Genomic DNA, 12,003 nt, shown 5'->3' with positions numbered 1-12,003 from the left:
CGCCCAACCACGAGTTAACTCGTGTTTCGATTCCCCCCGTTGAGGACCAGAGCCACGAGTTAACTCGTGGCAAGTTGTTATTGTTTTATTCCATATTAATAACGGTATTAACGTCCCCGATCGACTTGCAGGATCTACCCGCATATTTGATTTCCGAAACATGCAATACCGGCCAGATCCTCTTAGGGGCGCCATCGCTCCACTGCAGTATCATTGAGGCCAAATGGGATTTTTTTTTATTGTCTAGGGGCGTTTCATTTGAGCCTGGATCGCAGGCCGAACATCCTCCATCTTTGATCACGTTACCGAACGCAGATTTCAGCCTGGAATAATGGGATTTATGATCAGCCAATGGACATATCGATCTACCAGATTCCGATGAATAATGACGAAATGCTGCCGGCGATCACATGGCCTGACGGTAGGATACTATTCACCCAAATTACAACCGAATTGGACATCGATCAGTGGCTACTTGAACGCACACTGTATTGCTAATCAATAATATTAATCGGCGTCCCCCGCTGTCCCCATTTCATCCATAGATGCTCTGTAATAGTCTGGATGCTAAGCAGTTTGTTTTATTTCATTCGTATATATACAACAGAAATGGCGTTTGATATAACGTGACTAGCCTTTAGCCTCATATCTAGCTTCCCAGAAAAAAGACGAGACGAAAACTGCGATAAAGCTTATATTCACGACGCTATAAAATGACAACCAACCGATGGATTTTTATTTTCTTTAAGCCATTATGAAGGCACGGTTTATGCACTCAAGTGACAATGAGAATGGACAGATATATACAATACTATAAAGTATATATATAGCTGTTAGAAAGTACATCGGTTTGTTAACAAACCCTGGTCGTCCAGAACCATATTACACTGCAAACCGTGGTCGTCAATGTGTTAAAGGGTTCACTTCACCAAAAAACAATGTTGATTTCTATTTTTCACATGATTGATTGAAAACTTTATTAACAGATTGCAGAATGGGAACAATACAGTATGGCTCAATACACACAATTGTTAAGGGGATGCAGACTAGAGAAAGACTTTCATCTTGTTTACATCAGGGTCCCCCATTTTCAATTCATAATGACATTTATGACTGTTACATTCAAGCCTAAAATATGGCTTGTGTAGGCCTTGAATGTAAAGTGGTGGACACAGGACAAGACAGGAGTTTATCAAAAATAACAATATTTATTTGAACAGCTATCTAAATGGACAAAAAGAGTGGGAGCTGGGTGTTCCAGACTCCAAAGTTCAATAACAAAACGAATGCACATAGGCAAAAGAGAACTATCCAACAGTACAAGTGAAGCAGTGAGCAAAATGAAGTCTTCAGGTTAGGTCTCTGGAGAACCAGTGACGAGCATCAGCTGCGAGAGAGAACGAGTTAGAACTGAGCTCTGTGTATTGGGGATAGTGCACTGCAACCTTGCCCAGGCCCGACGGGGCCCGGCCTGGGTAGGGCTTTTTTTTTAATAAATAATTCGGGCTCGGCCGGGCCCGGGCACCGCCGTTTTTAATTTTTTTTTATTTTTTTTGCGTTTTTTTTTTATTTTATTTTTTTCATATAACTAGGGTTATAGGATAACCTTCGTCTTCGTTAAGATTCGATTTCTCTTTTGCGCCAGAGAAACATTTGGATGTAATTACCGCAGCGCGCAGGGAGAACTCAGGGGACAAGTTCAACTCGATTGGTTGTGTTGGAATATAGCCAGTTGGCGAACGTTTTAATTTGTTCTTGGGATGTATGTTGTTAACGGTGTTCAACGCGTTGCTGACGTCGTGGTGAGTGATGTTTATTATTTGCTGGGTGCTACCTGTTTTGTTGTGCTTTTCATTATGTTGCTCAGGTCGAAATCTGATTTCTGTTCTGAGTGTGTCAATTAAACCACCAATTAGTGACAGCACACTACAACCACAATGTGAATATGCACCACAGACAGTAAGTATCCCTCCACTATGTGAAAGTAATACGTAACACCCCCACACCGAACATTTATGTTCTTCTCCCAACTATAGCCCAAAGAAACCATCACCAAGAGAATGAACATAAATAAATAAGGGGATACTTACCAACCTTACCTATCAAAAATGCAACTACAGATACTAATATGCGTAGTGCCTGTACTGTGTTGAGTGTGAGCCCCGGTCAAGAGTCACACTCAACTGTACACCAACAGAAATACTGTGACCCACGAATCTGGAACTACCGTGAGTCACTACCACAAAGTGATAATGGGTCGAACACGGTCTTCAACTTAGTCGAATGCTCCCCACTGAGGAACAATTGACACTGTCGTTTAGTACAAACAACAACATTGTCCTGATACCCGCTCAAGCGAGTCCTCTCCAAAATGTACCCACCTGGACCCACAAACAGATCATCACAAAACAAAAACTTAATTTCAACAGGCCGCTCCACCGATACCGACCTGTCAAAAAGATGCATCAAACCGGAATTAATATGAGAGACAGGCTTATTGCACTCAGGATAGCCAACAGGAACACAAGACACTCCACACGTTCCTGGCACCACCACAGGGCCCATCTCCCTTCCTCCTGACACCGGCAGTCCAGGAGCAGACATTAAACCATGATCTAACAGAACAGGATGGACCGCCACAGGCACGTCACCACCGTCTCTGGAACACAGTAACATCTCACCAGTCACGACATCCTCACTACTCAAAATGGTGGCACAAAAATTAGCACGGTCACGAGAAAACTTCACTTTAACAGGCCGCTCCACTGATACCGGCCTGTCAAAAGGAGACAATAAACCAAAGTAATTTTCTTGACAAAAGTCAAACTCATTGCACTCAGGATAGCAAACAGGGAAACACAAATCAGCACACTTCCCTGGTACCATCACAGCGCCCATCTACCTCCCTCCTGGCACCGTCAGTACAGGAGACTGCACTGAGGGCTGTACCCATGTTAGCCGTACAGGAGACTGCGATACACAAACATCCAGAGCAGGATGTACCGCCTCAGGTACGTCCTCACCATTCCTGGAACATAGCAACACATCTGTCACAAAAGCACTGGGATCACCATTCAAAATGGCGTCACAAAAAATAACATGGACAGGATCCAAAATGGTGTCAGTCAAAATAACATCAACAGGACCCAAAATGGTGTCACTCAAATTAGCACTGTCATAAGCAACAATGGTGTCACACATAGCAACAGCGTCAGGATCCAACATGGTGGCACACACAGCTGTGTCCTGTACAGCAGGAGCAGTCTTCACAACCTAGTCTGATGAGTGGCAACCATTTTGATTGTGACAAGGTAACTAGGTTGACTAGCATACCTAGCATACCCAGTGCCTGGCAGAGATTCAGTGTGGTCACGTGAATCAATATCAGAATCATCAACTGACATACTGGGATCATCACTGCCGACAAGTGAGACATCATGAACATTAGAGCTATAGGAAGGCTGGCAACCCAATTCTGGCCTTGTAGACTCTTTAACCAGAACGGTGCCACATGAAACATCAGAAACACCAACAGAAATGGTGCCACATGAAACATCAGAAACACCAACAGAAATAGTGCCACATGAATTAGCAACATTTCTCATAGCATCCTTCCCACTCTCATCCTCCTCATTCTCCTCCAATTAGTTCGGGGCCTCAGCCACCGTACAGGCTGGGAAGACCTCGAGATACTGCTCCGCCAGATCATCCCCTGCCACCTGAGTATCTGGCACGCATGTCACCTCCGGTTTCACCACCAGGCCTGACACTAGGGCACAATCAAGAAAAACATTATGCAGAGGTACATTCATAGTGTGCATTGCAAAATCTTCAACAACACCTGCACCTGCATTACTTAAACTACGCTGCGCCATCTCACGGTTAAATGCAGCCACTTCAACAGCTTCCTGGGCTACTTCAATACCTCTTGGGCCTCGCGGTCCGCACCCGTTGTCTCTCAGCTCGCTCTGCTTTGGCAGTAGCACACTGAGCCACTTCAATAGCCTCTTGGGCCTCGCGCTCCCGTTGTCTCTCAGCTCGCTCTGCCTTTGCAGCTAGCACCATAACAGCTTCTATAGCCACTCCAATAGAGCGAAAGCGAGCGCTGAGAACATGGGCCTCGCTCCCTCGTTTCCTCTCAGCGTGCCATCTATCAAAACACTCACCCATTGCAGCCAGCAATATTTGCTTCTGTTCCTCTATAGACAACAAGGATATGTCAAGATACATGACAAAATGCAAACATCCAAGCAACTGAATTTGCAAGTTATCCTTCTCTAGGCTTGCATCAAACGTCAACATAGAATAATGAGCAGCTAATTGCACCAACTCATCCTCAGAACATACTTTTACCTTTGCCACTGTTGGCTTCACAACAAATTCCTCCATGTCCAGCGTCATCTTTACTATCCACAGTAAATGACAACAAGGAGATAATACAAGTAACTGTGCACCACTCAAACGGTGTAGCACAAAAGGGATATAGTAATATATATATAGTTCAATCCTGAACACAAGCAACTCACCCACGGTTCCGATGACCTGGGGTTCAAACTCCAAATTTCCCCTGTATCCAAAAAGGTTAGCATGCAATTAAATCACAGAGATTTAAGACACACGGCATAACCATAGCACGTAATTAAACTCACACGCAGTAGTCTAAGACACACGGCATTTCATGTTAGCACACAATTAAATCACTGTATTTAAGACACACGGCATAACCCATGTTAGCACGCAATTAAATCACCCACAGTAATTTAAGACACATGGCATAACATACTGGATCAAAAGTCAAGCTCAATAATACATACAGACTAGAGAATCACACCTGCTACCAGCCGAAGATCATATCGACCATACACCCGTCAAGTATATGGTACTAATCCTTTCAATGACTGCCCCAGGGTTAAGTGGTACACAGGAAGCTAACAACAGCCAGAAAACAATGAAATTACCTACCTGTGGTGTCCACTAAACTAAATATTTTAAAGCATACCAGTAGTCAAATCAAATGATAAATTAAGAGCATACTCACCTGTTTGAAGACCGGCTCAAGCACATGCCACTAGCACATGGAGAAAAAAATGAGAACGAGTTAGAACTGAGCTCTGTGTAGTGGGGACTCTGCAGCCTGCACTCTGCTCTGCTTTGTAGGGCGTGGTGCCTCATCACCACACCTGTGATAATTACAAGAACGGCCATTTTAAACAAGCAAAATGACAACAGAAAGAAAACAGAAGAGTGTGTCAATTAAACCACCAATTAGTGACAGCACACTACAACCACAATGTGAATATGCACCACAGACAGTAAGTATCCCTCCACCATGTGAAAGTAATACGTAAATGACATACACCACATACAGATATATATCATGACATTTATGACATACATGACATACAGGTATACAGGTACTGTTAAACAGAGATCCTAACAGAAAATATATACATACGATGGGGAGGAGACTGTACATTAGGAGGGGGTGGGTGGGTGGGAAGGGGGGTTTGGACATTTACGGTGGCCAGTTTAGAATTGCAGCCTCCCATAGGTGCTCTTTGAGAGCTGTTTTGAAGGTGGGTAGGGATTCAAATTTTTTTTACGGCTGTGGGTAGGGCGTTGTTTAGTCCCTTGTTTGTGCCAAATCTGGGTTGAACATGTTATGGAATATCAATCAATATATATGCTTGCTTTAACACATCAAACCACATTGACCTTTTGACACGACACTACTAGACTGTCTGTGCTCATGTTCAAACGATATATCTTTTGTACAAGCCATTTTCCATGTGAAACTGCTCTTCCTAAAGTTCTCATGACCTTTATGTCCAAAATACCAAACGGCTGGCCAGACTATCTTGTGAAACACAAGGGAGCCTCCACAGACCTTCCGTTATGAAACCATATAGATCAACATTTTACAACCAGACACAGAACTTCAACCCAATCTCGCCTCTGCAGCACTTATATTCCATCACACTTATGCACACACACAAATGCATCTGTACATTCTCACTTCCTGAAACCACATCTAGAACGCACATACATACACATGCACACACATGCACGTGTAAGCATACACACACACACACTTTCACTTCCTGAAACCACGCATATGCACACACACATACACACACCCACATCTTGCCCACGCACACACATGCACGTGTACGCACACGCGCATACAAGCACACACACAGACACACACACACACACCTCGCCTAGCAAACAGCAGGTTGGCACAAAAGGCTGGAGGCGGAACTCTTGAGAACTGGATAAATACGCATGTAACAGACTGTATCTTGGCACTTTTTTTACATTACCCTTTGTCGTCTTGTCAGAATGTGTCCAGCTGTGCTTCAGCTGCCCAAATAAACTCAACAGAACGTCCGTTTGTTTCTGTTTAATCTTTATTTCATAAGCTCTCCTTGTTTATCATAAATATTCCTCTACAAACATGATTTGTGGAACTCCCTCTGGTGTTATGGTCGTGGTATTCACTGACCTTTGGGAAGTATTTCGACATGTACATGGGTACCTTAGTGGTGTAGTGTATCTTGTAGACCAGGCCCATTGCAAGTGGCTGTAGTCTACTTTTAGGAGTAAGGTCAAGCAGTAGTCTGACCAGTTTGTTTTGTGATGATTGTAATCTTGTTTTTAGCGCCTTTGAGGTGTTTTGGTACCATGAGGTGCTAGCATAGTCGTAGTACCCTTGAATGAGTGCTCCTGCCAGAGTCTTCAGGGTATTCTTGTTTACCAGAGAGGAGATCCGGTACATGAATCTAGTTCATTGGTTGACTTTTTTTATTACATTGGATGCCATTTTGTCACAGGAAAGATTTGCCTCTAGGATGGAACCCAGGTATGTAATTTCATCTTTCCTTGTGACAATATTGTCACCCACTGTAACCGAGAAGCCATTGGTCTTGCTGAATTTGTTATTTGATCCGAAGAGAATGGACTCTGTTTTACCCAGGTGTAATGATAGTTTGTTATCAGCGAGCCAGGTGCAGATTCTGCCGAGTTCCGAGCTGAGGGTTTTTTCAACCTGTAACTTGTTATTTTCAGAGACCAGCAGGGCTGAGTCGTCCGCGAACAGGAACAAGTTGCAGTCACAAGCTGACGACATGTCATTTGCATAAATTAGGAACAGTAACAGTCCTAGTATGCTTCCTTGTGGAACACCACAGCTCACTGGGAGGGGGGGGGGATAGAGTACTGTTTACCTCCACCATCTGTTCTCTCCCCTCCAGGTAGGATTGCATCCAGCTGATAAACTATCAAAACCAATACACCTTTCCGCGGTGACGGGAAGTCCCGCCCCCCCGTGTTACTGTTGCTATGGTCTCCCAAGCTCTCCCAAATGTTCTCACAGGCACACTGAAACAACCACATGTCAATCGAACAACATGGATTCTCTCTTAAGGATTCCTGAAACTATTGCTATCAGTTATTTGCCCAATGCCGCTACTCTATCAAAGAGAGTTCTCCAGAAAGGCCTGAATTATTTTACTCAAGGATATATCCATGAAATTAGGATTTCGGACGGAGAAGGAGATGACAACGTCAAAGTTGATGCCAAGTGTTGGCGGTCTATGCGGAAGACACAAACGCCTCACAAACTCCACATTGTAATTCGTCAGGATACAATTGTGGAGTCCTACTGCACATGTAAAGCAGGGTGAGTATGTTAGTGGTCCCTTATTATAAAATTGTTAGAGTGAATGAAGATTTAAGCCTAGTATCTGCTAACTGCTAGCTACAATGGGCTAATCATCTAACGTTATGCTAATCACACATGTCGCGGTATGTAGGTGACAAATAAACCTTTGAATTTGAACTACTTTAATTAGCTAGCTTACCTTTTAGTGTTGGCGCAGCTGTATATTGATGTGTGGAGTAGCTATCAACCATTTGATTGTTGCATGTGTATTTTCAGGATAAATGGACACTGTTCCCATGTCGTTGGCATTGTCAAGTCTCTTCAAGGATTCAAATGGCACAACTTTACCCACATACCAGAACAACAAAGTTGCACCAGCATACCACAGCAATGGCATGTCCCCAGAGGTGCTAAAATACAGCCAGTACCTATTAACCATGTCGTGGTTGCAAAACCCTCTGAGAAGAGAAAGAGACGGCCAGTGGTGTGCCATGTTGACACTTCTTACAGGTAAAGTGGTAGTAATACACCCAACAGATATAATAAAGTGAACAAAGTCCATGAGTTACAATATCAAAAATGAATTTTATTAGTAATACTCTTTATAAGTTGATGTACATATAAAATTAGCTCATGAGACATCAATGTCAATGAAGAGAACACAATCTTAGAAGAATTCAGGATTCATAAAATAGCATAGCACTGAAACTGCCCTCACCAAAATAATCAGTGACCTCAGACTAAACTCTGATGAGAATAAGGTCTCCATCCTTATAGTGGTATTCATAAATAAATATTACAAATTAAGTTTTTTATGACCTTGAACGTGATGCAATCTTTTCATGCACTGATGTGCCAACTCTGTCAGTTACCTAATAAGGCAGAAGGGTTAAAACATACATCAGAGGGAGGAAATTCTATGTTAAACTAGGAGGCCACATGTCTGAGATATATGACAACAACTATGGAGTTGCACAAGGGAGTTGCTTAGGTCCTTTACATGTTACTGCTGGGTGATATCATCAGAGGACATAATGTAGGTTTTCTATCTATAATTCTAATTATCGGCCCCAAAACAAAAAAATAAACGTTAATAAAGAACCTGGGAGGACTAACCCCTTGGATCAAATCTGAGGTCACAAGTCTCTGGGTTATCATAGATTCAGAACTGAACTTCAATTTTCATATTAACAAAGTGACCAAAACATCGTTCTTCCATCTCAGAAATATAGCAAAAGTACGACCAAGTTATTATTAATATATGCAATACATTTAATACAATATTTTAAATATTTACAGACTTCCAGCTGTAACAGAGGAAGATATTGCCCATCTACAACGGATGACTGGAACACCTTTGGCAACTATCCTGTCTACCAGTGTGCCAAAGATCACAACCCCTTTTGGAGAAGTCCAGATTGGTTCTGTACTTTCTTATCAGGTAATGCAGGTCTACAATTTCATTTATCAGTTACAAACACATCCTGTTGTAGGGTCATAAAACAACAAACTGACCATATCTGGTTTATCGTTTTGAAAAGGGTTGTTGGTATGCGATCTGAAAGGATTTTGTACGTCTTAACTTTACATATAAGACGCTCAATATGAACCCTGTGACGAGCAATTTTGTTAGTCAACGCCACATTTGACTGAGACATCTGAGAATGACCAGCAGCAAAAGGAGGGATATTCAAACGTAATCCAAGCTCTTTCAACTCGTCGTGTATTGTAAAACCCTTGTCAGCCATAACAGCATCACCATCCTTGATGTAACCATGAACTTTCAGTGTTTTAAGTAAATCATAAAAACCACTGCTTTCAGTAATCGCCTTATCGGATACAGCACCTGTAAATAACTCAGACACAAAAATGACAGACCCACTTGGATCACATCCAATCAATGCTTTGAGGGTTGTGCTTGACTTATAGTCACTATAAAGCTGACTTTGTAAAGCCAGTGCAGATGGCACCTGGGTCTTAAATTCAGTACCATCAATAATGACTAAAGTAGAAGGAAATTCCTTTCTAAAGTTTTCAGGCATGTTTTCAATAATAATGTCTCTATGAGGCCATATGCTAATTTGTCCAAATTTAAAATACATAAGTTCTATGCATGTATTAAAAACAAGTCCTGCAGACTGCATGGATACTCCAAATCTTTGAGACAAATCTTGAAGTCCAAAGTTGTGTCTTAACCTACACAATGTCAAGAATAGGCCATTGGATTTTCCTAGTGACCTCATGTCTTTACGGCCCTTTGCATAAGGTGCATCACAGCCAGCAGGCACAAGAAAATCTAACAATAACATGAATCTAACATATGTGATCCCAGTGTAGTATTTAAAAAGCCCTTTGATCTTTGTTTCTTTTTGGACAACACTTTGTACAGTACAGAATGTCTTTTTCTGAGCATCCTGTTCGAGAGACTGTATTATCTGTTCCTTTTCAAGAAGCTGCCCTCTCAACCAGGTTATCGTCCTCTCCTTCTTCTCCAGCTCTGACTTCAATCTTGCACCTTCCACAGCAGTGCCCAATACTTCTAAAGGGCAAACCCCTGGAAACAGAAATATTACAATTATTGTTAGGGAGTTTCCACATATACATGACATCACAATAATAACATTTTGCTTTTATTCTACAGACAAGAAATCTCAAGAAGAAAACAGACCCGGTTCCACACCAGAGGTGTGGAAATGTATCTGTGCACCAGCCATCTCCAGTGAAGCTTCCAGCGATCTACAAAGATCTGAATACTGCAGACACAAACCTAGTAGCACTGGAAGAACGCACTCGGGCCCAGGCTCTCTCAAATGACTGGTTTGAAGAGCGGAGGTCACGACTGACTGCTTCAAACTTTGCGAAAGCGGTAAACAGAAAATCTGCCCCAACAACAAAATTTCTGGAGAGTGTTTTCCGGTTGACATCCATTTGTGCCCCGGCTTTGGAGTATGGGAAAAGGAATGAGGCAAAGGCCAAGGCCAAATATCTGGAGGTTTATCCCGCCAGACATTTTCACGAGTGTGGTCTTGTTGTCAATTCAGAGTTCGATTTTTTAGGAGCCACACCTGACGGGAAGTTGTGCGACAATGGCGAGAGTGGGATAGTCGAAGTGAAATGTCCTTATAAGGCAAGAAACTGTTTGATATTGGAGGCTTGCGACAACTTCCCAGATTTCTGTTTACACAAAGATGAGGGGGGCAGTATTTCATTGAAGAAGACGGACGACTATTATGTGCAAATACAAGGACAACTTATGGTGACAGGCTGCCAATTCTGTGAATTCATAGTTTTTACGCAGAAAGATATCTTTGTGGAAAGAATATTCCCAGACATACCATTTATGGAAAGATTACTGCACAGACTTGCTGCATTTTTTAAAGATCATGCTGCTCAGTTCCTAAAAGAAAGGTAGACCCTTACATTCTCCTTCAGTCTGAGTAGCTGTGCACGTCTGTGTAGCTGTATAACTGAGCTCCGATTGGTGGTTGATGACATCCAGAGAGGGATTGATGTCCCTGTGAAGTATCAAAATCATAATCAAATAAATGCACTTTAATTAATAAATCCATGTTGTTCATTAATCATAACATTTGGTCTCAGTATTATTTATGTATTGTTTGATTGTAACAAGAACTTGCAGTATCTTTGGTTCACAAATTAATACTAGATATGAGCATTTATAACAAATGACATCTGATTCACACATGCAAATGGTGTTTTTAGTTAGTGATTCACATCTTCACTAACACATCACAATATTCAGACAATACCGCCTATAAGGACTTTGACAATACCCAGTCTTCAGGACTTACAAGTTAGTATTTTCCTGCAGTAGTTCTTTTTTAGATGGGGGGTTGTCAGGATCAAGCAGGCGTCTTTTCTTTGGCAACGGACGCACCGACTTACATGTGGTCCCATCAGCTTTTATAGGGTCTGGATATTGCACAGTAGGTCCATCCCCGCCAACAAAATGCTATAAGGTGAGATAGGCATGACAGAGAAGAGAAAGTGGATCACAGATTGTAAGGCATTCAGGTTACTCATGCTAGCTGATTGAAAACTGTATTAACAGATTGCAGAATGGGTACAATACAGTACAGCTCAATACACATAATAGTTAAGGGGATGCAGACCAGAGAAAGACTTTAGTCTTGTTTACATCAGGGTCCCCCATTTTCAATTCATAATGACATTTATGTGTTATGACATACACAACAGATATATAGCATGACATTTATGACATACAGATACAGTACTGTTACATTTGTGACATCCAAGATATGCAAATATACAGTACTGTTAAAAAGATATCCTAACAGGAAATATATACAGTATATTTA

At 42.0% G+C, this 12,003-nt stretch overlaps 1 long non-coding RNA gene across 1 annotated transcript; it reads right to left on the bottom strand.

The window, feature by feature from the left end:
* Nucleotides 1-8,488: 8,488 nt before the first annotated feature.
* LOC311246198 lies at nt 8,489-11,631 on the bottom strand. Its single transcript, XR_014620787.1, has 3 exons — nt 11,476-11,631; nt 11,084-11,178; nt 8,489-10,217 (listed from the first exon to the last, which is right to left on the bottom strand). It is a non-coding gene; the product is annotated as an uncharacterized lncRNA (long non-coding RNA).
* Between the last annotated feature and the right edge of the window lie 372 nt (nt 11,632-12,003).

Source organism: Notolepis coatsorum (genome assembly GCF_963971535.1).
Source record: "Notolepis coatsorum genome assembly, chromosome: 1".
Classification (NCBI taxonomy): Eukaryota; Metazoa; Chordata; class Actinopteri; order Aulopiformes; family Paralepididae; genus Notolepis; species Notolepis coatsorum.
Note: the sequence above shows the minus strand (reverse complement) of the source record. Positions and strands in the feature narration are given on the sequence as shown.